We start from the raw sequence: 26,416 nt of genomic DNA, 5'->3' as shown, positions 1-26,416 counted from the left end.
CAGGGGATGGGATGGGATGGGATGTGATGGGAGGGCAGGGGAGGGGAGGGGATGGGATGGGATGGGATGGGATGTGATGGGAGGGCAGGGGAGGGGATGGGATGGGATGGGATGTGATGGGAGGGCAGGGGATGGGATGTGATGGGATGTGATGGGAGGGCAGGGGAGGGGATGGGATGGGATGGGATGGGAGGAGCCGAGTCCCAGTGGTCTCTGGGAGGGGATGGAAGGGGATGGGATGGGATGGGAGGGCAGGGGAGGGGATGGGATGGGATGGGAGGGCAGGGGAGGGGAGGGGATGGGATGGGCTGGGATGGGATGGGAGGGCAGGGGAGGGGATGGGATGGGATGGGAGGGCAGGGGAGGGGAGGGGATGGGATGGGCTGGGATGGGATGGGAGGGCAGGGGAGGGGAAGTGATGGGATGGGATGGGATGGGATGGGAGGAGCTGAGTCCCAGTGGTCTCTGGGAGGGGAGGGGATGGGATGGGATGGGATGGGAGGGCAGGGGAGGGGATGGGATGGGATGGGATAAAGGGAGGGAGAGCTGAGTCCCAGAAGTCTCTGGGAGGGGATGGAGGAAGGGCCCTTGCTGAACCACAGTGGGAGTTTGGTAAACTCCATCTCCTCCAGAGACAGACTTTCTAAAGGATGCTGCCCCCAGGCCTGGAGGGGAGAGCCAGCATCACTGCTGCCCTCACTCCCCAGGAGGAGGAGGACTGCCCTCGGGGTCCAGGCTGGGCACCGCTCTGGGTGGTGAACTCAGGAGGCTTATTTGCAAAGGTCTCTATGCAGGTGTGATATGGAGGGGCCACAGGGCAGTGTGTCAGCGGAGCTGCGACCAGCCCGCAGTCCACAGGGTGGCATCCGGGTGGTTACCAACATTTGGAGGGAGAGGGCCAATCTGTGGGGAGCTTCCCAGTAGGGGACCAGCCTCCTGAGCTGACCCTGCAGGGAGGGAGCCCTCGGAATAAATTTCCTGATTGTGCCTTCCTCTTCATGGGCTCTTCCATTAGCCAAATCCCACCTGAACCCAGAGGAGGGGGGAGGGAGGGGAAGAGAAGGGGTGGGGGAGAATGTCCAGGGGATGAGCAGGAGAGATTCAGCATCTATCTCCAGCAAATGTTTGTCTATTAACAAATTCTAAAGAGGCACAAATGTGCTAACATAGTATGTATATTATATAGCGCACACAAGAGGAGAAATGGAAAGGATGGGATAAAGTGGCACCCCGATAGGTTATTTCATGCCCCCTCAGGTGTGGGCCCTGCTCCGATGAGGCCTGTAGAAGGCAGATGTCCCTGGAGGGACACTCTGGGGGATGGGAGCATGGTGAACTGCGTGCCGATGGGAAGAGGGTGCACACACGTAAGAACCAATGAAGCCACACACTTCGGACCAGCATGTTTGACCGTGTGTAAAGCTCACGTGTGAGCCCAGCGGGTTCCCAATTTTCTCCCACATCCCCCGAGGAGGCTGGAGCAGCCTGTGGTTTCTGGGCTGCTCCCCTCCCTCTCTCTCTCTCTCTCTCTCTCTCTCTCTCTCTCTCTCTCTCTCTCTCTCTCTCTCTCTCTCTCTCGGGACACCTCCCTCCCAGGAGGCCTGCCACCTTGCTCTCTCAGAATAATAACGTTCTCTCCCTACCTGCTGGGATCTGCTCTGGGCACTTAACGTGCATTCACTCATTTAATCCCCAGCAGCTCCGTGGACACGGGTACTCTCCACCTTCATTTTACAGACGAAGAAACTGAGGCACCCAGGGCCACACAGCTGGTGAGGGGAGCTAGGATTTGGCCGGGTCTGCGCTCTGACCCACCGCACGCAGCTTCCCTGGGCTTAGAAGGAGACGTGGGCCTGCCCTCAGAGGCCGGGCTGCTCGCGACCTTGTTCTGTGGGCCAACAGCGAGCCGCGGAGGGTTCTCACACGTGCATTTTATGAGCAGAACACGCCACGTGTCCGGGTGTGGCTGAAGGGTTTGCTGGGAGCTGTGGCGGGGGAGACCTCTTCCGAGGGCGGCAGAGGAGACGGCCCCGCTCATTAGCAGCACGAGCCGCGGGCAGGCAGACCGGGCAGCGCTCACAAGGCCGGCTCCTCTGGCTGCGGACGCCATCGGGGCCCACCGGGGGAGCCGCGCCCGGCCCGCAGACAGCCTCGTGTCAGAATGCCCGGGGCAGACTGAGCTCCTCCGCCTCACAAGACGGGTCATTCCCTCCGGGCTTCCAAGCGGGTCCTGGAGCTGTTCTCTTGTTCCCGAGCTCTGTTGGTATTGAAGTCTGGGCGGCCTGACAGCCCTGGCAGACAGCCCAGAGGCCAGCGCCCCAGGCAGACACTCTCTGCTTGTAATTCAGCCTCGGCCGCCTCTGCGATTGGGTGGCATTTGTGAGCACAAAAGGGAAGACGCGGGCCTTGAGGAGGCGCTCGGAAAGGGCACTGCAGGCCCCCGGCTGGTCTCCTGAGGGCCGAGTGAGTCTCTTTCAGCTGCCCAGGCATCTCTGTTTGCATCTGCCCTGGCTGCTGGGCGCCGAAGGGTGGGCCCCTGCTTGCCTGGCAGGAGGGAGCGGGTGCAGGGATCTCTGCCAGGGCCTGAAAGACTTGGGGGGTGGCTGCCCAGAGCTGGAGTATGGTCTTCCCTGGCCCATTCTCTCACCCTCCGCAGCCGCAGTCCCTGCATCCTCCTGGCCTCCCTCTCCGCGGGCCCCACGGAGAAGTGCGCAGAGCGGCTGTGTGACTGCGAGTGGAGTCGGCAGGAAAGGGCCAGCTCCCTTAATTGGAGCCTCGTGTGACTGAGGCTGCTTTGTCACCCACATCCGCGTGGGCAGTGCCAGATCAAAGCTCCTCCGCTGAGCACCGAGCCTGCTCTCAGCAGGAGCAGAGGACTGAGCCGGGAGGATGGCAGATGCCGCTCTGTGGAAAGGCCTTTTCCTCTGCAGCGCGGGTCCCCCTGCTGCTCCCAGCCACCCCGCCCAGCCTCCTCTCTAGTTCTGGGAGAGATGGGGACTTTGAAAATTCCACCCAGAAAGGTGTCCTGGTTCCCAGCATGCTCTGTGGCAGCGGCTGTTGATTTGAAATGTTTGCCCGGGAGTCCCAGATCGGCTCAGCAGACAGCAGCATTTGCTTATTCATTTGCTTATTGATTTTCTGGGCTGCACTTGGGGCTTCTCTTGGAAAGAACTCCAGACGAGCAGACCGCCTTGCCCAACGTCCAGCCAACAGTCAGGCTCGAGTTTGGGCCTCATATGCCATAAGGCTTCGAGTGGGCAGGCCTGGAGCCAGGGCAAAGCCCCAGAGGGCAGCTGGGCAGGGCGGTGGGGAACGAAAGGCCTGAGGCCAGTCGGGAGAGGAAGTGCCAGCAGCAGTGAGAGGGCGCCCCTGGAGCTGTGCAGGGTGGCACTGCCCTTGGGCCTCCCCCTGTGGAGAGCTTATTAGACCCGTGGCCGTGGCCAGAGAGAGAGAAACCCAGGAGCCCTCCTCCCGCTCAGGGTCTTGAAGAGGCCTCCCTCCCAGAGGCAGGGGATGGAGAACGGCCAAGGTCTTTGGTGCCTGAAGGTGCTCAGATTCATGGCTTAGGACGGCTCTGCCAAACGTGCCAGGGCTGGGGAAGGCAGAGGGTGTTTCTAGCAGTGATTTTCTCAGCTCTCGCATAATGATACTATGCTTTGAAAAACCTCTGAGGACGTGTGTGGCTTGTTGCCTTTTGGAGGCATATGTCGACTGCAGATTGTGGGAGCAGGACGGGAGGGGGAGGGGACGGCAGGGCGTGAGGGAGGAGGCAGCACATCTGAACAGAATTCTGCCATGGATATAAAGATCTCAGACAGAGAACCGGTAAGAGGGAGGCGGGTCCTGGCTCTGTCATTTATGAGGTGGGCAACCTCAGGCACAGTTACTTGCCACCTCTGGCCTCCTCTCACCTCTCAGATGAGGGTGCGATATCAGCCTCATAGAATGAATGTGAGGGAGTGAATGGGATAGAGTAAGAAGTGCACCAATCTGTAGATGGCTCCCTCCCTATCACACACACCATATTAAAAACGCGATGCTTCTGACGAAAGTCTTACGCCTAAGGTGGAAGGAAGACCCTGCCTGAATACATCCCATGCCCCCTTCTCAGACGTGCCTTTCTCTGGCTGCTCTGGGCTTCTCCAGGCCTCCCTGGAGCCACTGCTCTTCCCTTTCCCTTTGGGAGAAGACAAAAATCTCCTGGCATTCTTGTAGGTCATCCCAGCACTAACTTGTGGCCTCAGAGGCTGCCAGGTGAATAGGTGGGGAGGAGGGGGTCCATGGGAAAGGGCTGAGCACGCCCTTCGAGAAGCCAGGGCTCTGTGAGAGTGGCTGGTCTCAGGGGAGCACGCTGGCTGAGGAGTCCCCCTGCCCAGCCTCCAAGCCCAGCCCCGCCTTTCCCTGCTGTGCAGCCTGGAGCACAGGTGTAACCTCGCTGGGCTGGTTCCCGCATCTGCAGAAGGAGATGGTAAGAGTGCTGGCCTCAGAGGGTTGTTAAGTTAAGCGAGTTTATACACGGTACACACATCAATCATGAGGCACCTGCTCCCCAGCCTCCTAGTCTTACTCCGCATAAGCTCTAAACACTCATAGTTCCTCTCCGTTATTCCTGCTGCTTTCCTGGGCACACTGAGCTCAAACCCTGCCCTCAGGCATGGCCTCTTTGCTTTGCCCTTGCTGTTCCCCAGCCAGGAATGCCCTTCCTCCCAGCCTTGGCCTGGGAAAGCCCTTCTCATCAGAGGCTGCCTCCTCCAGGCTGCTAAGCAGTTCTTGGTTCCTCAAGACAAAATCAATCTCTCTCTCTCTCTCTCTCTCTCTCTCCAGAGCCCCCAAACTCTCACATATGTCTCAGTTTTAGTACATTACCCCTCTCTCTCCATTCCCACCATCCCACCATCCTGAAAGCTTCTCCCAACTCTCTGGGATTCAGGTAGGTGTGGGTGTCACTCCCTCCGGAAAGCCTTCTTGGATTCCTCCCTCCAACTCCCACCCACAGCCTCCACTGGGTTGTGGTTTCTCCTCCTCTCTGCTTTTCCTTGCACATCTATTCCTGTGCCTGTCTATTTCCTGTGCCTGTCTATTACCCGTGCCTGTCTATTACCTGTGCCTGTGTATTACCTGTGCCTGTCTATTCCTGTGCCTGTCTATTTCCTGTGCCTGTCTATTACCTGTGCACATCTATTACCTGTGCCTGTCTATTACCTGTGCACATCTATTTCCTGTGCCTGTCTATTACCTGTGCACATCTATTCCTGTGCCTGTCTATTTCCTGTGCCTGTCTATTACCTGTGCACATCTATTTCCTGTGCCTGTCTATTACCTGTGCACATCTATTACCTGTGCCTGTCTATTACCTGTGCACATCTATTACCTGTGCACATCTATTACCTGTGCCTGTCTATTCCTGTGCCTGTCTATTTCCTGTGCCTGTCTATTACCCGTGCCTGTCTATTACCTGTGCCTGTCTATTACCTGTGCACATCTATTACCTGTGCCTGTCTATTACCTGTGCACATCTATTACCTGTGCCTGTCTATTACCTGTGCACATCTATTCCTGTGCCTGTCTATTTCCTGTGCCTGTCTATTACCTGTGCACATCTATTTCCTGTGCCTGTCTATTACCTGTGCACATCTATTACCTGTGCCTGTCTATTACCTGTGCACATCTATTACCTGTGCCTGTCTATTCCTGTGCCTGTCTATTTCCTGTGCCTGTCTATTACCTGTGCACATCTATTTCCTGTGCCTGTCTATTACCTGTGCACATCTATTACCTGTGCCTGTCTATTACCTGTGCACATCTATTACCTGTGCCTGTCTATTACCTGTGCACATCTATTCCTGTGCCTGTCTATTTCCTGTGCCTGTCTATTACCTGTGCACATCTATTTCCTGTGCCTGTCTATTACCTGTGCACATCTATTACCTGTGCCTGTCTATTACCTGTGCACATCTATTACCTGTGCACATCTATTACCTGTGCCTGTCTATTCCTGTGCCTGTCTATTTCCTGTGCCTGTCTATTACCTGTGCACATCTATTTCCTGTGCCTGTCTATTACCTGTGCACATCTATTACCTGTGCCTGTCTATTACCTGTGCACATCTATTACCTGTGCCTGTCTATCACCTGTGCCTGTCTATTACCTATGCACATCTATTACCTGTGCCTGTCTATTACCTGTGCACATCTATTACCTGTGCCTGTCTATTACCTGTGCACATCTATTACCTGTGCCTGTCTATTACCTGTGCCTGTCTATTACCTGTGCACATCTATTACCTGTGCCTGTCTATTACCTGTGCACATCTATTACCTGTGCCTGTCTATTACCTGTGCACATCTATTACCTGTGCCTGTCTATCACCTGTGCCTGTCTATTACCTATGCACATCTATTACCTGTGCCTGTCTATTACCTGTGCACATCTATTACCTGTGACTGTCTATTACCTGTGCACATCTATTACCTGTGCCTGTCTATTACCTGTGCACATCTATTACCTGTGCCTGTCTATTACCCGTGCCTGTCTATTACCTGTGCCTGTCTATTACCTGTGCCTGTCTGTTCCTGTGCCTGTCTATCACCTGTGCACATCTATTCCTGTGCCTGTCTATTACCTGTGCCTGTCTATTACCTGTGCCTGCCTATCACCTGTGCCTGTCTGTTACCTGTGCCTGTCTGTTACCTGTGCACATCTATTACCTGTGCCTGTCTATTACCTGTGCACATCTATTACCTGTGCCTGTCTATTCCTGTGCCTGTCTATTTCCTGTGCCTGTCTATTACCTGTGCACATCTATTTCCTGTGCCTGTCTATTACCTGTGCACATCTATTACCTGTGCCTGTCTATTACCTGTGCACATCTATTACCTGTGCCTGTCTATTACCTGTGCACATCTATTCCTGTGCCTGTCTATTTCCTGTGCCTGTCTATTACCTGTGCACATCTATTTCCTGTGCCTGTCTATTACCTGTGCACATCTATTACCTGTGCCTGTCTATTACCTGTGCACATCTATTACCTGTGCACATCTATTACCTGTGCCTGTCTATTCCTGTGCCTGTCTATTTCCTGTGCCTGTCTATTACCTGTGCACATCTATTTCCTGTGCCTGTCTATTACCTGTGCACATCTATTACCTGTGCCTGTCTATTACCTGTGCACATCTATTACCTGTGCCTGTCTATCACCTGTGCCTGTCTATTACCTATGCACATCTATTACCTGTGCCTGTCTATTACCTGTGCACATCTATTACCTGTGCCTGTCTATTACCTGTGCACATCTATTACCTGTGCCTGTCTATCACCTGTGCCTGTCTATTACCTATGCACATCTATTACCTGTGCCTGTCTATTACCTGTGCACATCTATTACCTGTGACTGTCTATTACCTGTGCACATCTATTACCTGTGCCTGTCTATTACCTGTGCACATCTATTACCTGTGCCTGTCTATTACCCGTGCCTGTCTATTACCTGTGCCTGTCTATTACCTGTGCCTGTCTGTTCCTGTGCCTGTCTATCACCTGTGCACATCTATTCCTGTGCCTGTCTATTACCTGTGCCTGTCTATTACCTGTGCCTGCCTATCACCTGTGCCTGTCTGTTACCTGTGCCTGTCTGTTACCTGTGCACATCTATTACCTGTGCCTGTCTATTACCCGTGCCTGTCTATTCCTGTGCCTGTCTATTTCCTGTGCCTGTCTATTACCTGTGCACATCTATTTCCTGTGCCTGTCTATTACCTGTGCACATCTATTACCTGTGCCTGTCTATTACCTGTGCACATCTATTACCTGTGCCTGTCTATTACCTGTGCACATCTATTCCTGTGCCTGTCTATTTCCTGTGCCTGTCTATTACCTGTGCACATCTATTTCCTGTGCCTGTCTATTACCTGTGCACATCTATTACCTGTGCCTGTCTATTACCTGTGCACATCTATTACCTGTGCACATCTATTACCTGTGCCTGTCTATTCCTGTGCCTGTCTATTTCCTGTGCCTGTCTATTACCTGTGCACATCTATTTCCTGTGCCTGTCTATTACCTGTGCACATCTATTACCTGTGCCTGTCTATTACCTGTGCACATCTATTACCTGTGCCTGTCTATCACCTGTGCCTGTCTATTACCTATGCACATCTATTACCTGTGCCTGTCTATTACCTGTGCACATCTATTACCTGTGCCTGTCTATTACCTGTGCACATCTATTACCTGTGCCTGTCTATCACCTGTGCCTGTCTATTACCTATGCACATCTATTACCTGTGCCTGTCTATTACCTGTGCACATCTATTACCTGTGACTGTCTATTACCTGTGCACATCTATTACCTGTGCCTGTCTATTACCTGTGCACATCTATTACCTGTGCCTGTCTATTACCCGTGCCTGTCTATTACCTGTGCCTGTCTATTACCTGTGCCTGTCTGTTCCTGTGCCTGTCTATCACCTGTGCACATCTATTCCTGTGCCTGTCTATTACCTGTGCCTGTCTATTACCTGTGCCTGCCTATCACCTGTGCCTGTCTGTTACCTGTGCCTGTCTGTTACCTGTGCACATCTATTACCTGTGCCTGTCTATTACCTGTGCCTGTCTGTTACCTGTGCACATCTATTACCTGTGCCTGTCTATTACCTGTGCCTGTCTATTACCTGTGCCTGTCTATCACCTTTGCCTGCCTATTACCTGTGCACATCTATTACCTGTGCCTGTCTATTACCTGTGCACATCTATCACCTGTGCACATCTATTACCTGTGCCTGTCTATTACCCGTGCCTGTCTATTACCTGTGCCTGTCTATTACCTGTGCCTGTCTGTTCCTGTGCCTGTCTATCACCTGTGCACATCTATTACCTGTGCCTGTCTATTACCTGTGCACATCTATTACCTGTGCCTGTCTGTTCCTGTGCCTGTCTATCACCTGTGCACATCTATTCCTGTGCCTGTCTATTACCTGTGCCTGTCTATTACCTGTGCCTGCCTATCACCTGTGCCTGTCTGTTACCTGTGCCTGTCTGTTACCTGTGCATATCTATTACCTGTGCCTGTCTATCACCTGTGCCTGTCTGTTACCTGTGCACATCTATTACCTGTGCCTGTCTATCACCTGTGCCTGTCTATCACCTGTGCACATCTATTACCTGTGCCTGTCTATTACTTGTGCTTGTCTATCACCTGTGCCTGTCTATCACCTGTACACATCTATTGCCTGTGCCTATTTATTACCGCCACACTCGGCAGAGTTGGTCAGTTTTCCTGTGTGCCTCCCTCAGCTGACTGTGAGCTTCCAGTGATGGGGTCAGTCCCATCTAGGACTGAAATGAGCTGCAGGTCATAGCAAATCCCCAAATGTTAGTTTGTACCTCTAGACATTTTATTTCTTTCTATCTTGAAAGTCTTGAGTCAAGCAAGGCTTCTACTCTCTTGTCACTATGTGATGGGTGAGTTCCCTGACTAGGGTCCCTCACAGGCCAACATAGCTGCTCCAGTTCCAGCCATTACCTCCACCTTCCTGTCAGCTGGGGGAAGAGTGCCCACTATCTCTTAGGGAGAGTTCCAGAAGCTATTGTTTGACACTTCCCTTTATACTTTATTGGTTAGAGTTCAGTCACATGGCTATGTCCAGCTGTGAGGGAGGTTAGGCAATCCCAGAAGTTCTAGGACTAGGGAAGAACAGGAGAATGGAATGGAGACAGCTAGCAGCCTCCCCCTCAGGGCCCTGGTGCCTTCACCCCTGTGCTGTGCCCCGACCCTCCCTAGCCCATTTCTGGACACACAGACAGACTCCTGTAGGCCGTCACAAGGTGTGCGTTTGCCTCGCTGACAGAACCGGAGTGTGGCAGCCTCTCATGGATGAGTGTCCCCCACTCATTTGGGAATATTTGTGGATGCAGATGTTACTCTAGGTGCAGGGATCAAGCAGTGGCTGCAATAGACAAAGTCTGCCCCCTTCTGAGGCCACACCCCAGTGGCCTGTATAGTGACAGGAAGCACTGAGCTCCATTCTTTCTGAAGATTCACTCGCCCATAGTGGTCATGTCTGCTTTACAGACGAGGGAACTGAGCACAGGAAGAGCAAGTGTCTTGCCAAGGCCACACAGGTGAGGAGAGAGCAGGCTGGTATCTAAGCCACGTGGTCTGGCTCCAGAGCCTGCCTCTTAGGATGTCACTTCTATCCGATGTCACTTCTCAACATGTCAACACTGTTACCCTCCCTGCACAGACAGTGCTGTGGCCCGCTTTCTGCACACAACTGTGCCACAGGTACTTTCTGGAGACTTTTGTAACCATTTCCGGTGGCCACATGGGGGTGGCCCAGCCCGGGTCCCTGTGTGGGGTCAAGAAGGATCCGTGTGCATCCGCATCCGACAGGGAGAGGCCTGCTGACTTGGGTCACCTTGGCTTTTTATTCCTCCGAGCCCATCCGTCTTCTCAGACCCTTTCCTCGCCCAGGGGAGGGACATGTAAGGGGGCTCTGGAGAAGGGCAAATGGTACCAAAGATCAGATGCTGGGGCTCACCCCTCCCCACTTCACTCCCCCAAGCTGTCCTCTCTGTGCTTCAGGGAGTGGGACCAAAGAGAACGGAGGGAACCTTCCCAAACACTTGTTCCCCAGGAGAATGCTACACTTTCGTTGTTGTTAATCCTCACCTGAGGGTATTTTTCCATTGATTTTTAGAGAGAGTGGAAGGGAGTGGGAGAGACAGAGAAAGAGAAAGATCCACGTGAAAGAGACACCTGGGTTGGTTACCTCCCACACGCACCCCAACCAGCTTCCTGACGGGCTCCAGGGATCGAGCCTGCAACCAAGGTATGTGCTCTTGCTTGGAATCAAACCCCGGCCCTTCTGAGCCAAAGGAGCTGGGGCGAGAATGCTACATTTTATTGTGAGGACACTGGGAACCAAGGAGGTCTGTTCTCTGGCTCCATGTCTCTGGCTAGGCAGTGACAGGCTAGAGATGGAAGCTCTAACTCTTGCGTGGTGGGAAGAAGGGGGCAGAAAGTGGGAGCCCATTTTGCAGACGGACACATCAAGGCCCGGGCATTTAGGTAAGCTGTAACCAGGCCACAGGTTTCACCATGAGTCAGGGATAGAATTTGGGTCTTGGGGACTCCTGGTCCTGAGCAGGCGCATCTAACTCCACCTTTGGCCCCAGAGGTTTGATTTCCAAGACCCTAGAAGTTTCAAAGCCCCTGCTTAAACCTGTGGAAGGCCGGGTAATCAGCAAGTGTCTGTGGCCAGGCTGAGACCTGGCAAGAACTGGGTGAATTGCTGTGGGGGATACAAAAAATAAAAAATAAAAAATAAATTAAGATGTGGTCGTCACATGGAGACAATGGTGGGGGAGGGGGAGCCAGTTGGGTTATAGAGATGAGCTCTTAGAAATAGAAAACACGTCTAACTTTCGATTACTTCCATACGTGAACACCTGAACACCTCGAGAGCCAGAGTGGACTGAAGCAGCGAAGAAAGCCTAATGGGAGAGCAGGGTTTGTGCTGGGCTTTCAGAAGCAGTAGGTGGAGAGATGGCAGGCGGGTAAGGGTGCCAGCCTGGGTAAAGGCACAGAGGTTGTTCTGAAGTGCCACGTGCCAAGTATGTGAGTGGGATGGCCTTGTTGGAGAACAGCAGGCAATGGCACTGGAGAGGGGCCAGACATTGGAGAGGTTTGGAAGAACAGCGAGGTATTTGAACTTAATTCTGAAATCCAAGGAAGACAGCCCTTCAGCACCGGTGCCCCCAATTCCTCTCTTTCATTCACGGGAGACACCACTAATCAACCACTACACTCCCCGCAGAGCCACATGGGGCCTCAGCGCCCTTCTCTTTTCTTTTTAAATATGTTTTTATTGATTTCAGAGAGAGGAAGGAAGAGGGCTAGAAAGATAGAAACATCATTGGTGCGAGAGAATCATCATCATTTGGCTGCCCCTTACACACCCCCTACTGGGGATCTCGCCCACAACCTGGGCATGTGCCCTGACCAGGACCTGAACTGTGACCCCCAGGTTCACAGGTCAATGCTCAATCACTGAGCCACACCAGCCGGGCTAGAGTACTTTTCAACCCAAGCTCCTGCCGGCACTAGCAACTGAGAGGAAACTTAGTTCCTGTGGGTAACTGGGAGCCACTGCAGGTTCTTGAGCAGGAGAGTTTCTGAATGGGTTTTGAATTCCTGGAGCCTGTGCGACTGCTTGCCAGCATCCCAATCAGCTTTGAGTCACTACCATGGTGGGGTTAAGACCTCTGAACTCCACAGGGTAAAGGAGCATCTGTTTTCACCCTATAAACTCCCCTAGTCCAGGCCTGCCCCTCTGGCACAGGGCCCAGCTTTTCTCATCCTGGAAACCGAACAGAGAGAGAGAGAGAGAGAGAGTCAGCCACACCGTTTAGGTGAGATTGAATTCTGAACGAGGCCCTGGTTGGCGGCCCTTCCCTCCCCCACCGCCAAGGGAGAGAGGAGGCCAGGTCAGGGTTGGGTGGGTGCCACCAGCGACCCAGATTCTAATTTAGTGAGTTGAAATGCACCTTTAAAATGCATAGAGGTCTGAACAAAACTCATCTGTCATGGTTTTCAGTGTGAGAGAGATCCATCCATCCACCGCAGATAGGCGTGTGTGTCTCTGGGTGTGTGTGTTTTCTTTCCCAAAAGTAAGTATTGATTCTCTGTGACTGTAAACAGGCCATAAGAATGCTCTCAGGCACCCCACCCTCTGATTGCGGCCATGCAGATAGGACCAAGGTGCATTCCTCCTGTGGCGCCAGTCTGTTTGTCATTGCTGGCGTGTGAGCAGGTGTGTGTGTGTGTGTGTGTGTGTGTGTGTGTGTGTGTGAAAGGTGGGATAAAAAGGAAATTACTTCATCTGCCCAGAGTTGCTGTGCACACCGAGGGCGGGTGTTTGTCTGCTGTGGGTGTTGGGGGCTGGTGATGGGGGGCACGTGCTGGAGTGGGGAGCTGAAGGTTCCCTGCTTTGCAGCCCTTGGACCCCCCCGCCCCCCAGGCTGGGGAGACGTGTTGGAAATCCAGCTCTCCGGCAAGCGCTGGGCCCGTGAGCGCCCTGGATTCGTGAGCGGCTGAGAGATATGTTTATTTCCCTTTAATGTTGTTCAGGGTTCAATTTACCCAGTGGCACGCTAGTAAATAAATAAGAAAGCCAAACCTTTGACAGGGGGAAATATGGAGTTTTCCTCCTATATTTCTGAGTAATATCTCAAAACTTTTGTGACTCACGAGGGCTTGCAGTGTTTGGTTAAAGGGGGAAAAAAGAGAAGGAAAGGAAAATCATCTTGTTTCTTGTATATTTGTCAACAGCTTTACAGCAAGTGGAGAATATTCTATATAATGTGGCCTGTGCGCCATCTGTGCTGACGGCAGGTTCCCTGAGGGCGGTGGCTGCGTCTGAAGCCAGGCAAGTGTAACCTGCATAATTGTATCCCTGCAAAGGGGCCGTTTTCTATTGCCCAGAACCCATTACCCACCAAATCTCCTGACACTAATCTCCCAGGCCTCCGAAATCTGGGCGTTGGGGGTGGGGAGTTATTGCACAAAAATCATTCAGATGTGCCAGCTCGGAACGCGGCAGTAGTTAAGGAAGAGAGAGAAAGGCAAATGAGACAGAAGCTGTTACAGGCGAATGAGGCAGGAAGAGGGGAGACCAGGAAGGGGTGAGCGACAACTCCACGTCCGGTTGTGTGTTTCCCTGGAGACTGTGTTGGGACCCTCTGTGCCAAGCGTTGGGCAAGGCACAAGGAGAGGAGGCATCATGAATAACAACAATGCAATGGCAATTGTAGTAACAATAATGGGCCATTCGCTTCGCACTTCCCGGTGCTGGGTGCTGTACTGAGCACATCATCTCAGAGCTGAGTAGCCGAGGTCCTTGCTCTCGGCGAGTTTATGACCTGGTGGAGGCGAGAGGGACAGGACCAGCTGCCTCCTGAAAATCCTTGGAGGATTCTGCACTTGAAGGGTAGTTAGGAAATTCCCCAATTGGAGTACTTTTTATAAATTTAAAATTTTGGGTTCTGATTGATGTTGGAAATCTGTCTCGCTGAGGAACCCCGGGAAATTAGGTTTTTATGAAAAAGCTTGCCCAATGTAGCACAAAAGGAATGGACAAAGAGGTGAGTGTGGGAGGGGGCTGGGGAAATATGATGGGGAGAACAGGGGACATTCAGGTCACAGAGAAAGGTGGGGACAGGAAAAGAGGAGGAAAGGGTGGGGAGATGACTGACCACTAGGGTGTGAAATGACTAAAACCTGTAGCATGCAGATGAAGAGTGAGGGACTTGGAATCCCTAGCCCAGGGCACAGTTTTGAGAAGGGGAGGGGAGGATGAGGGCTCTTAGCTGGCTGGCTGGGAGCCAGGTTCAGGGTAACTGAGGTCTTGTGCATCCTAGAGGAATCGATGAAGGCGACTGAGAGTGAAATGGCTCCTTCAGTTGCAGAACAGCGTTTGAAGAAATGCCTCTCCGGGAGGAAGAGGGAAGAAGGGGTTGTGAGCAGAATCCAAGGGGCAGCAGATTGGGAGAGATGGTGGGGAAATGACTGTCCTCAGAGGGCTCCTGGTTAGGAGATGAACATTGAAGGGAAATGCTGGGAGCTGTCCAGGGCCCGGAGTGCTGAAACGGATTCCTGGAAATAGCTCTTCTTGGCCCATAGAAGCTGGCAATCTCCTATCCAGGGGTTCTCAAAAGTGCAGTCCCTGGACCGGTAGCATCAGCACCACCTGGAAACTGGTTAGAAATACACATCCCCAGGCCCCACCCCAGACTTAATGAGTCAGAATGGGGGGAGGTGGGTAAAGTATGTGCAGCGGCAATTGGTTTTTAACAAGCCCCCCAGGGGATTCTGATGCCACTCAGTTTGAAGAACCACTGCTCTAACCAACAGCTCTCCCTGTCCCCAACCCTAGGCTCCGCTCTTTCCCGCCACAGTCACACCCTGTGCACAGCTCTACCATGGCGCTTGCCTCCTGCTTTCAAAGTGTCTATGTTTCTTTCCTCATCACTGCTAAGCTCCCTGAGGGGAGGGCAATGTCTTACTCCACTCTGAACCCCAAGTTCCTGCAACAGCTGGCAGAAAGTATAGGAAGGCAGTAAATCTTGTTATGAATGGATTGAAGGATGCATGGGTGAAGTCTTCAGAGGCAGCTAAAGTGACCTTTAGCATCACAGATAAGCTCCTGCTTTAAATCCTCCAAAGGCTCCCAGACCATTTAGAATGAAACCCAGATCCTTACAAGGCCCTTTGGTCTGGACCCTGTGCCCTCACAGCCCTGCTGTCTTCCCAGCCAGCCTTCCAAACCCAGGTTTATTCTCTTCTTAAGGTCTTTGTGTGACGGTGCCCTCTCTCTGCAGTGCTCCTTGCCCAGACTGCCACACAACGGGCTTCCTCTCACTTCTCAGGGCTTGGCTCTCACAACACCCTCTCAGGGAGGCCTTGCCTGAGTGCCCATCTAAAGCGTCGCTCCCTCCCCATCCCATTACCTTCTTGGTTCCCTGGTGGCTGTTTTTCCTTCTACAGATTCAAAAGGTGTATTGGGAGGGATTCTCCTCCACCATTTCCATATGTTCCTCCCAATGTTGCGCCCTATAAAAGAAAACCATCATTCATAAAGACAATTGACATTGCCTCGATTAAGACAACTTCCTTATATTTATTTAGATTTTAAGTAAAACCATTGTGTGTGCTTAACAAACCCAGATTCAAGATGAGTTCCCTTAGAATAATCATTTTTCTGCCTTCCAGTGAGTTTGGATGGATCTTCTGGAACATCCATGAACCAAGCCCCCTTAATCCTGCCATGGTGGGAGCTACAGGCTTAGGGCAAGAGGAGCCTGCAATCGGGAGGACAAGAAGAAAAACGGACCACCCAGGAGCACTTAGAGGTTATGGATGAAGAGTTAACACATTCAGAGAAGTGAGGGGAGGACAGGTGCTGCAGGGAAGAGGTGCATGTGACAGAACAGACCACCAGGGAAGGAAGGCCTCCTGCATAGCTGGGGATTTGTGTGGCTTGGGAAGATTTTAGAGACAGAGGTGACTAAGATAACCACAGTAAAAGCTTGTCTGTTTAGTGCTTGACCCCCTACCAAGCACTGTTCTAAAACCTCATATTCATTAAATTCTTACAAGAACCCCATTGCACCCCCATTTTACAGATGTGGAAACTGAGGTATGGAGACTTGAAGTAACCTCTCCAAGGTGCCCAGGTAGTAAGAGGTTAAGGGAGAAGATCCAGTGTGAATCCCAACCATCGCACTCCACTCTCTCCAGTAACGACCTCAGCAGAACCTTAAGCTTTGGTGCCGTTTCCCAAGTCTGCCCCATCCCCTAGCTGGCTCTGAGTACCCACGGAGTGGCCAGGCAGCTGTTTCTGCTCCATTTCCTAGGTGAGGGTGCTGCAAACTACCAGAGGCTCCACAGAAACGAAGAGGCAGAAGTGGGGCTCACGTCCCTGTCACCACGCCTGGCCCCCTGCCTGCGAGAAAGCCTTGGGGATGTCTGTCCTCTGCCTCGGCAAGCAGAGGGCATTTGGGAAATGACATTGAAAGGCAGCAGGCAGGAGCGTTCTGCTCCTTTCCCCAGCCCACCCTCTCCCAGCCGTAAGATATATATAGCACCAGCGGAGAAGTGAATCGTGTGTTTGTCTGCAGCCCCTTTCTGCAGATCCATCACGGAGCCGCGCTCGGTGCAGATTTTGCAAACAGCTTGAGATTGCTGAATTAATTAGAATAAAATTAATCAAAACACCCACCACAAAGGAACCTGAGCGTGTGGAGTGTGACTTGGGTGAGGGAGGAGGTGCAGCGGAGACAGGGCGCCGGGTGGACTGGCTGTCCGCCCAGAGCCCACTGGGGCAGGCCCTAAGCCGCTGGGTGGGGCTCTGACTCCTGCCAGTATTCTTGGGGCTCCCCCGCCCCATCACGCTGGGCCTCAAGAAGGAGAGGACTTGGCCCTTCTGTCCAGGCTGTGCCTTTTGTAGGGACTGGAGCTGGGGTCCTGTAAGAAGGTTCAGGGAGGTGATGAGTGGGAAGGAGGGGCAACGCAAGAACAATGCAACACATCAGAGGTCAGAAGACCTAAGTCCCTGAGCATCGTTATCCCAGTTTCAGCCCTTTGTTAGTTGTGTAACAGACAACAGGGCCGGAATGTCTTGGTTCAAATCTTGGCTCTATCGCTTTCTAGTGGCATGACTTGACTGTGTAACATGTATAACTTCTCTGAGCCTTTGTTTCCTCATCTGTCAAGTGGGAACAATAATAGTATCTCCCTTATGGGGTCTGGTATACAGTAAGTGCTGTATAAGTGTGAGCTGTTACTATTATATCTAACCAGTCAAGAGGCCTGTCCATCTTGGCTTCACATTTCCTTTTTTCTTTCTACTGCCACTATCTCAGTCAGGCCTTCGTTACTTCATTCATTCATTCATTCAATCAATCATTCAATCCATCCATTCATTCCATTAGCATTTGTGGAGTTTCCATTGCTTGCCTGACTCTGGTGGTGCAAAGGTTAAGACCAGACACTGCCTTAAGGGCTCCCCATCTAACAAAGAGGTGTGCATGCACCAGGTCAGATTCCCAGGGGCAGGAGTGCTTCACAGGGAGCTGTCAGCTATCGCTCTCCAGGGGCACAGGCTGGGCAGGCGTTCCAGGCCGGGGAGGGCAGGTGCAAAGCACCGCCACCAGCTCGTGTCCTAAAACACAGATCTGACCAAGCCACGTCCTGGCTCAAGAACCTGCCATCCTGTGTTAGCTCAGCGGGGTCCACGTCATAATCAAGGTAAAGCTCTCTGCTTGGGGTTCTGGCTTCTCCACTTAGATACCACCATCCTCTCAAACTCTCAGAACCCTCCTTCTCCAGCTGGGGGCTGAGAAATTACAGAGTTATCATGGAACTTAAATGGTTATGTGTGTGCAGCAGCAGATGCTAAATAATTATACCTCCCCCCTCCACACACACACACACACACACACACACACACACACACGGACACACTAAGCTGCTTGGTAAGGTTCTCTTGGTTTAAGAGTGTGCAGGAGGCAACAGCAGGCAGCGTTCAGAGCGCTCAGCCTGGCCTGGGGGTCAGCAGAGCAGTTGCTTCCTGGTTTGCCTCCTAGTGGACCGGCTGTATTCCTGTCGCTGCCCCAAGCGGACCCTCCCTGTGTTTCCTCCTCTGAGAACACAGATCCCAGAGTTCCTCAGTTGGGGTGCTGTGGGCATTTTCAGGGAACAGCTCTTTGTGAGACCCTCCCATGCAGGGTGGGCAGCTTAGCACCCCAGTGAGCCCCGAGTCATGGAGGCATCGAAGCAGCCAGAACCATCCCCTCATATTTCCATCCCCTCCCTCCCTGCTTCAGACCGAGACCCCTTTTAAAAAACATTTCTGTGGTTCTTTCCAATTCGGACCTTCACTCAGTCTCTGGCTCCTCGATTATATGTCAAAAGCCTCGAAGGGAGTCTGCCTGTGTACCCCCCACCCCCACAGAGACTAGAGCACGTGGGGGTGCACAATAACAAGTAAGCACAAAGTCAGTGAGGGCCTCTGCCCAAAGCTACGGCCCAGGAGCCACACTGAGACGTGTCAAATCTGGCTCTGCCAGTTACCAGCTGTGTGATGCTGGGAAAGCTTCTTAACCTCTCTGAGCTCCAACACCTGGTTCATCTGTAAAAGGAATGCTGATGGTAAGCATGAGGGTTCAATAAGATAATGAATGTAAAGCACTTAGCACAGAGCCTGGCATGTAATTAAATGTTCAAAAGGTTTATTATTATCCTCATCAAACAAGGATAATAATATGCCACCCTCCTAGGGCTGCTGTGTGATCCAAGTCAGCAAGGGCATACACACACGGTTGGCTCTCAGCTGGGCACACGCCTGATGACAGTGGAAATGTTTCTCCATCTTTGAAGGTCAGTTTGGCAGCATCTTTCAAATTATAAATGCACAGACCTCTTGCCCCAGAAATTCCATCTCCAGCCATTTTTTTCTGTAGATATACCTCCAAGGTGCAAAATCACGCTGTACAAGGTTTGTACGTATTAGCAAAAGTTAGGAAATCACTCAAATATCCAGCCAATGGGGATTGGTTAAACCAATTACGGGACAAAAAATGCACTGGAATACTAGAGAGCCACACAAAGGACAAGGAAGTTTTTATGACATACTAGAGGCTCAGTGCACAAAATTTTGCACGGATAGGATCCCTAGCGGCTGCTGGTGGCTGGCGGTCAGCACACGTCATAGGGAGCGATCAAACTTCCAGTCAGTCAAACTCCCAAGGGGACACCTTGCATATTAGGCTTTTATATAGATAGATAGAAAGATCTGCAAGATCTATTGTTCTGGGGGGAAGGGGGTGCGGAAAGAAAGGGTGTACTGTAATGTCTCCATCTGTGGCTTTTCTGCTGGAGAAGATCTCTTGGAAGGATTCACAGTAAAGCAGCACCAGCGGCTGCTGTGTTCAGTAGGCACAGGGAGGGAGGGAGGGAGGGAGGGAGGCTTTGTGAAATGGCAACCACGTGCGTATAAAAGCTATTGATAACTAAATGTCTGGCAAAACCTCAGGAACTGTAATGAGCCCAAGTGTGAAGCGGGGTCCTCCCCGGGAGGTGTCTGGGAGCCTCCGCCGTCGCAGACACAGCCCCTGCTCTTGATGTCAGCGCACACTTCCAGAGGCCGAGGGGCGCTCAGCTGGGGGCTAGAAAGCACGGTGCCCCCTTGGGCAGGCAGCCGCCTGGCATCTTGGGAGGCCACTTTCCCACAAGGGTCCCCATATGTTAGCGCTTAAACAGGGGCTGTGATACCAAGAGCCTGATAGCTCTGCCCAGGACTACCCCACCCCAGGGCTCTGTGGGTGTCTGTGTGATTGGAAAAGGAGTCCTTGTGAGGGGCTGTCAGACAGGAAGTTTCACAGATGGCCCTGGCCCTGTGCCCCTTTCCCCTGCCTGGAGCAAGGAGCTGCCGCTGTGCCTCTGAAGGAATGAGGTGTCTGTCCCCGAGGCAGGGAGACGAGGGAGGCAGATGGGGATACAGAGCCTGTGGAGTCAGATACACGTGGGTTCAAATCCCAGCTGGGCCGCTTACCCGCGGTGCGACCTCCGGCAGGGCCCAGGCTTGGTGGGTCCGTTTCCACACCTGTCACACGGCACAGTCACACGCCCGTCATCAGGTTGTTGCTAAAAGGGAAGGTGATGTCTTTCAAGGCACAGGGTGATGACTGAGGCGAGGACCGGAGTGCCAGGAGTTTGTGTGGAGGGTGACCTTGGGCAGCCTGGGCCAGGGGGACAGGGGAGGAGGGGAGTCAGGGAAGGGCATGTGGAAGAGCAGTTGCCACCTGGGTCTGGGCTCAGTGTTGCTGGACCTCCAGGAGCCTCAGAACAAGCCTCTGATTTGCCTCAGTGAGGGGGTGGGGGTATTTATATGCCAACTCCCAACCTTCATTGATCAAGCGCTGTTCTGGGCACTTAAACTCCTTGCACTTCCAGCCTGTGTGTGTGGGTGGGGGGGAGAGGGGAGGGCTCAGGACAAGCAGGCTGGAGTGGGGCGGGGGCATCAAACACACTATCAGGCCCTTTGGGCATGGCTCAGTAGTTGAACTTCGACCTATGAACCAGGAGGTCACAGTTTGATTCCCGGTCAGGGCACAGGCCCGGGTTGCGGGCTCCATCCCCAGTGTGGGGCGTGCAGGAGGCAGCCGATCAATGATTCTCTCTCATCGTGAATGTTTGTATCTCTCTCTTCCTCTCCCTTCCTCTTCGAAAGCAATAAAAATATATTTAAAAAACAACAACAGACTGTCAGACAGAGAAGCACAGGTGCTCGGAGCTAGAGGAAGTCCGAGAGCCGCACATGGGACTAGTTTGTGCCGAGGGCATATGGCAGGGCCACCAATATCTCTGTTGTAACTGCTTTGGCGTGTGCTTGGCACTATTTAAGCACTTTATAAATATTAACTCACTTAATCCTTACTACAGCCCAGCGAGGTAGATACAGACGCTGAGGCACAGAAAGAGTAAGCGGCTTGTCCAAGTTCACCCAGCTGGAAGGGGAGCCAGGATGTAAGCCGAGGAAGTCCAGTTTATTGGGTCTAAAGGGACATCAAAGACCAAGGTCTATCCCTTCAACTTGTGCACGAGAAAACCGAAGTCCAGAGAGAGCAAGCAATTTATCCCAAGTCACACAGCTAGCTAGTGACAGAACCAGAATTTGAACTTGGATTGTCCATTCCATCTCTGACACTCTCACCCCGCACCTCCCAATACACCCCCCCACCCGGCTTAATTTGAGGCGTTTCTTCTCTGGGTTCCTAAGGAACGAGCCTCAGGTGGGGCCGGAGGCAGGTACTGTCGGGGAGGGAGAGCTGGGACGTGGCCTTCCGCAGAGCGCTGGGTGCTGCAGTGCGGAAGCCAGGGGGCCATTAATCGGCTGGGAAGGCGGTCGCAGCAGAATCAGATTATGATCTTTAAGATGCATGCTTTGAATCTCAAAATCAGCAAAGGAATCAGGGCTCCAAGGAGGCGAAGGGGGCGGGTGCTGCCTGTCCCTGCTTTTTAACCCCAGGCTGGCATCAAAGAGGAGAAGAGGAGCCGGGCTCACCAGGGTGTGAAATTTCCTTTTTGTCTCCGGAGGTGGGGAGGGAGCGATGAGGAACTGTGATGTGCCCCACGTGTAATTAAAGACTTGAGGATTTTTTGAGGATTACGTTGCTCAAAGAGGCACAGGGAGCTCTGGGTGGTATATCTAGGCCCTTGCTGTCATGCCTCTAGATAGAGGTAAGGCGGTGTGTGTGTGTGTGTGTGTGTGTGTGTGTGCGCGCGCGCGCGCGCGCGCGCGTGCCTGCGCAGGCGTGCTTGAGCTTGGATCCGGAGGAAATCACAACTGACAAGACATACATTAACTCTTGCAGCTTCTTACTTCTCGGAAAAGCCAGAGCAGCGGCCGGCTGTCTTTGCCCAGAGACGAGCTTCTAGAACTTTTACCCTTGGGTTGCTAAGGGATGCCCTTGCCAGACTCTCAGTGGGTTGCTACGTATGTGGCTGGCACGGCCATGTCCCATTTTGCCCAAGACTGTCCCAACGTTAGCTCTGAAAGTCCCGCATCCTTGGAGCCCTCTCAGTGCTGGACAAATCAAGATGGCTGATCACCCTGGGCGTGACCCTTCATCTCCCCCCCCACCCTGCTGAGGCTGGACCCCGAGAAGCCCGCTGTGTCAGGAGGCTGGGCCTGTCTGCTGGGTGAGGGCAGGGTCATGGGCAAGTGCAGGCCACCAGCCAGGTGTCCAGTTTTTTATTCTCCTGCCTTTATCTGATTGCCCCTCAAGCCACATCACGCTCCTGTCAGGAGCCCTTGGTGCTGTGAGAAGGGGTTCCATGAGGCCCATGTGGCCCGGCTGGCAGAGCTGTGTGCCGGGAAAGGAGCCTGGTACCCGGACCGGAACCAGGGACGGGCTGTGATCACTGTGCAACCTGGGAGAGTCCCTTTCCCTCTCTGGGCCCAGGTTCAAAGGAAGGGATTGGAGTGGAAGGTTTCTTTTCTTTTCCTTTTTTTTTTTTTTGAGGGGGGAAAAGATTTATGTTTAAATTATGAAAACAATGCAATTGTTAGAAAAATGTGACAGTACAAATGTGTAGGCGTGGGAGGTTAAGGTCCCTTTCTTCTTACCCCATGGGACAGCCACCGTTAGCAGTGGTTTTAATCTTCCCGGATGTTTTCTATGCCTATGCAAGCACGCGAGTATGTATAGCCTTTATTTAAAATGCAGCACGAGGAGAGCCTTCTCTACATGCTACGCTGCAGCTTGCTTTTCTGTGGAGCAATAGATCCCAGGCATCTCTCCACGCACACGTGAACCCCCCTCGCTCTGGCCACGGCGGCTGTGAGAATGCACCTCGGCGTGGCTGGCTCTCAGGCTGGCTTCCCGCTAAAGAGAAACAGAGTTGGGGGCGGGGGTTGGTGGATACCAGCAGGTTGTCGGTCCTGTGTGAACAGCCGTGGTCTGTGGCCTCCCTGCGGAGAGATGGAAATGATTGGGAGAGGGGCGAGGGGGAAGGGGACCTCGGGTCCTGACCATGAGGCGTGAGGCTGGGGGCTCCTGAAGAGCCACACGCCCCCCCTGCGGCACCGGGGCGGGGCGGGGACACAGCGCTCTCGCTGATGCACCGTGACGGGCTGCAGGGCCCAATAAATCTTTCCATTTCTTTGTCTTTCCTGAGAGGAGCTCGTGATTATCACCTTCTGGGTCACCAGGAGCGGAGCCCCAGAGGGCAGCACACAGCTCATGCGCTTCCAGCTGGCTCCCATCAAGAAGTTAGGAGGGAGCCTGCAAATACATTTCCTGTTACCATCTCTCCGCCCCAGAACGACTTCCCTGGCGGGGCTGGGGGAGGGAGGGGAGGGAGCCAGGGCGGGGGTGTTAATGTCCTCACTCCTCGCCGCCGGGCGGGGAGCAGCCTGGGCGCAGCTGGGCCTGGGAGGGCCTGGGAGGGCCAGGGAGGGCCTGGGAGGGCCTGGGAGGGCCAGGGAGGGCCAGGGAGGGCCTGGGAGGGCCAGGGAGGGCCTGGGAGGGTCTCAGAGGGTCTGGAAGGTGGCTGGGAGGGTCTGGAAGATGGCTGCTGAGCAGTCCGTGTGAGGGCAGGGTCCTTGGGCAGCGGCAGGGGCGGCCCGGTCCCCTCCGCCGCCGGCGGGAGGACAGGCGGGCGCAGCGCGGACGGACACTCACTGTGGCCGGCGGTGCGCGCCCAGCGACCTCGCTCCGCTCGGGCCGGACATCCGTCTCGCTGGCTCTCGCCGGAGAACGCCATCTCTCTGCCCACACCCCATTTGCCGGGAGACAGCCCGGGCTCTGCATTTTTTATGGCCTCACTTAGCTTGGAAGAAATCCAGAGGTCACAGCCGGCGCAGACGCTCCAGTCACCTTGCGTCCCGGCTCAGCCTCCCCGCAGCCGGCTCCCCCACGGGGCCCTAAATTACGGCGATTACACTGCAATCCGCGCGCGGTGTTGCTCTGATACACTGCCTGGCAGCCGGGCCGAGGCTGCGCTATTTACCCGGAGCTGCGGGTCCCCGCCGTCCCCAGCCCCGCCCGCCCGCAGGGAGCGGGGTCTCGGGGGAGCAGCCACCCTCTCTCTGAGCGACCCTTTCCCGACTGTAACCCAGGCCGGGAGAGGAAGGAGTGGCCGAACGGGCAGCTGGCCAAGAGGTTGGGGTGGGCGGGTGGATGGGGGAGAAGTGGGGAGCCTGCTGGGTGCAGAAATAATAAATATTAAACCCATCTTCCTGCCCCCCAGGACACCCGGGCCGGGAGCTGGCCTGCAGAGCCCCTGTCCTGCCAGGGGCAGAGATGGGGGAGATCAGGCCATCGCCCTCCCCAGGCCCCTGGCAGCGGGGTCTGCGCGGCCGGGGCCGGGGTCACCCCCGCTGGGGGCGGGGCTGGAACTGGGCAGCCGGCCTCCCTCTGGCTCCCCCATGACGGCTTGGCATCAGCATCTAGATTGCAGGTTGTTCTGCTTTTATCCAAAGTGGTCCTTAAGGGAGATGGATTTCTGATTGAAATCCAGTCAATTGGTACGGAGGCTCGCAGGGCGCAGCATGAGGACACTTCTGGGGAAATTGCCCGGGTCCGAGAGGGGTGCGGGGGAGGGGACAGGAGCCGCTGAGCAAGCGCTCTTGGTTGGTACTGGTCCTTATCCACAGGATTCCCCACCGAGACTCTGCTCTGCCCTCCCCTCTCCTGGGGCTCCATGGAGCCCCAAACCTCCAGCGGGGCCTCCCGAGGTCGCTGCCTCAGCCTCTGGCATCCAGACAGTGTGTGGCTAAGGAACCCGGGAAGGTACTCACGTCAGGGAGATGGGGGGTCTGCATGGGCCATGTGTCCATCTGTCTAGATGCATTAGGGTGGCCATCCCCCTACTGTTCCCGGGGTCTACCAGCCAACAGGGAGAGGCCATTGTCCCCGTAGGACGCGCCTGGCCGAGGCCGGTCCTGCCATTGGTGCCTGGCAGCGGGGCTGCCCCCACCTCCGGCAGAGTGCCCCCATTTTTGGTGTCTGTCTCCGCTCTTGGCTAGTGCCCCCTCCTCCAGCCCAGCCCTCCTAACCATCAGCTGAGGAGCCCAGGGAGGCATCTGGGACCTGCCCCACCCCCATTCCTTTACATCCTCCAGGAAGTCCTTGATGCCAAGTCCTGGAGTCTGCATACAGCCTCCCCCAGCGGAGCCTGGCTTAAAACGCACATCCTCTTGTTGGGGTGGGCGGGTGAGGGCAACACTTTGAACCTTCCAGTGGAGGATGTGAGCAGCCCAACAGGCAGCTGGGGACTAGGCGTGAGGAGCTCCCAGAAGGAAGCAAAGGCTCAGAAAGGTGAAGGATGGCAAATGCCCATGCTTCCCCATCGCTCAGAGAGACTGGGAGAGGATGGGAGAGACTGGGAGAGGATGGGAGAGAGGATGGTGGGGAAGAAACATGGAGAATGGAAGCCAGAGGATACCACATTCTGGCGTTCCAAAAAGGTCCGGAGCCCGCTCCGCCCGCTCCTCCTGGGTCAGCAAGCACACATACATCATCCCAGTCCTCTCTGGAACCTGCCCGAGAAGAACTTATTTTTTAAAGGAATCCCAGCTGCCACAGGAGCAGATGGTGCTGTGGGGGCAGCCAAGGGCAGGAAAGGGCACCAGCTTGCAAGTAGGGAGCCCTGGGCCCTGCCCCACCCCTGCCCTCACCGCCTGTGTGACGTGGGCAAGTCACTCCCCGCGCTGGCCCAGGTTCTCTGGTGAAAAATGAGGGGGCCCCCTGCAGGGAACGGGGTGAGCCGAGGCCTCCTGGCCAGCGGGAAGATTTATGTCCTAGGCATTTGTCCATCCGGCTGCAGACGGTGGGAAGTGTTCCCGGCCAGGCCGGCAGCAGCCACCGCTGTGCTCATTCCTCTGCCGCAGCCGTTTGCCTGACTGAGTCGGTGGCCTCGCTGCCTGTGGCTGGGTCCCTGCCTCTGCCAACCCCTGTGGTCACAGCCCTAGGGGTGGGGGCCATGAGATCAGAACATCCATCATCACTCATGACTCGGGTTTGGACGGGATCTTAAGAGCCACCTGGGCCAACTGTCACCTGGTGCGTTGGGCCCTTCCGAAGCTCCCCCACCCAGCGAGGCTCACAGCCTCTCGCTACCCCACTCTCAGAAAGGGGACCCCTTTCTGGAGCCCATATCTAGTCTCCGGTGCCACCTCCCCATCCCAGCTCTTGCCCTTGGGGCAGCACACAGAGCGAGCTCCGCAGGAGACACAGGACAGCCTTCTGGTATTTCAGGGCAGCCCTGCTGTTCGTACCCCACGCCGTCATCTGGGGGTGACCCTGCCCAGTGTCCTCAGAGCTCCGGCCAGCACCGACCAGCTTCCAGCTT

The 26,416-nt window shown here is 54.3% G+C and overlaps 1 long non-coding RNA gene across 1 annotated transcript; it reads left to right on the top strand.

The window, feature by feature from the left end:
- The first annotated feature begins 1,999 nt into the window (after positions 1-1,999).
- LOC123651354 lies at positions 2,000-16,788 on the top strand. Its single transcript, XR_006740003.1, has 3 exons — positions 2,000-2,463; positions 13,331-13,431; positions 15,774-16,788. It is a non-coding gene; the product is annotated as an uncharacterized LOC123651354 (long non-coding RNA).
- The last annotated feature ends 9,628 nt before the right edge of the window (positions 16,789-26,416 follow it).

Source organism: Pipistrellus kuhlii, unplaced genomic scaffold, assembly GCF_014108245.1.
Source record: "Pipistrellus kuhlii isolate mPipKuh1 unplaced genomic scaffold, mPipKuh1.p scaffold_m20_p_5, whole genome shotgun sequence".
NCBI classification, from domain to species: Eukaryota; Metazoa; Chordata; class Mammalia; order Chiroptera; family Vespertilionidae; genus Pipistrellus; species Pipistrellus kuhlii.
Note: the sequence above shows the minus strand (reverse complement) of the source record. Positions and strands in the feature narration are given on the sequence as shown.